This window comes from Pteropus vampyrus, unplaced genomic scaffold (genome assembly GCF_000151845.1).
Source record: "Pteropus vampyrus isolate Shadow unplaced genomic scaffold, Pvam_2.0 Scaffold111, whole genome shotgun sequence".
NCBI lineage: Eukaryota > Metazoa > Chordata > Mammalia > Chiroptera > Pteropodidae > Pteropus > Pteropus vampyrus.
In genome coordinates, this window is record NW_011888892.1 from 3,529,185 (window position 1) to 3,530,577 (window position 1,393).

Below are 1,393 nucleotides of genomic sequence, written 5' to 3' on the forward strand. Positions count from 1 at the left end.
CTTTGAAATAACTTTCTAAGAATACCCATGGCTTCTCCATCAGCGGATGCCACTGACTTCCTCTGCTGGCTGTGCTGTGCTGGCTGTGCTTGAGGTGCCTTCTGCTGCGTCAAGTTCAATGTCGGAAGCTTCAGAGGCAAAGCTATGTCTGTCTCAATTCTCAGCGACTCCAGAAGGCTCTGAAAGTCTTCATCGCCTGGTATATTTTTACATGTTTTAAGCTTTAACTTCCCTTTTGAAAAGCAACATGTTTCAAGTTCCCAATTGAAAATATAATTCTTAAATTATAATGCTGTAACAGGGCAAATGAAAAATGTCGCTAACTCAGCAAGAGATGAATTCGCAAACCCTTTTGTCATGAGAATTCATTGCAGCTAGAACCAGGCCAAGTTGCATTTTGATAAGGGAAGTGTTTGAGCCAACTTAATAATGGGAGGAGGTTAAACCGGCTTGTGTGGGCCAATTTTATTTTCTATAAAGAAACACTGGCCCAGGAAGTGACACATTCGCTTGAAAAACGGCTTCCGGTTTAAGATTTTGCACCAAGGACATGTTTTTACTCCCTCCCAATGAACCTCCAATGACAGTGGGGGTGAAATAAAAAGCACAAAGGGGAATAAATTCATAATAAAATGATTACATCTTAAAATAGCAAATGAAAAATGATGGGAAGCCCTAAAACCTTCCACTTTTCACCAGTTTATGTTATCAAGGGAACTCTCTGTGGCTGGCCCTTAGCTAAGCCATATTTTTTTGTACACAAAACGTTTATGAAGTGAAACTCCCTCAAGGAGGTGAACTAACTGGTGAGAGCCAATGGCATTTTCTGAGTTCAACACCAGCTCCTCGGGTGACAACTTCATCGTTCCCCAGACCTTGGCTTTCATCTCGAGGGGAGCCTGGAGCCACACGCTTACCTCCCTGCAGTAGGAAGCTCGCAGAAGTGGTGGGAAGGGCTACAGACAAGAACACACCATTTAAAAGAAATCTTGGCAGGTTACAGACCGATGACCTCCTGGCCGACCCACTCCTGGGAGGCTCCCAGCTTAGAACACAACCCCCGGAGGCTAGGATCAAGAAGCAACGTTTCCCAGTGGCCAGCATCAAGGTCAGCATCAAGGTCAGCGGGGGGAGTCGCTGGAGGTAGAAAGCGGGCCGCAAACATGTAGGGCCTAATTAAGGACCCTCCGTGTGTGGGGTTGGCCACTCCCCGCAAAAACCATGCTGCATGTCCCCCAAAGCACAAGACTGACTCCCCACCTTAATGAAGCTGAATCATCAGCAGGGGAAAAGCCACTTAGTGAGCACCTACTGTGTCAGGCGCATGCTAAACCTCGGCAGAGAGGAGAAGCTGGCTCTGATGGCTCCTGCTCCATCCTGTGCAGAGCCCCCC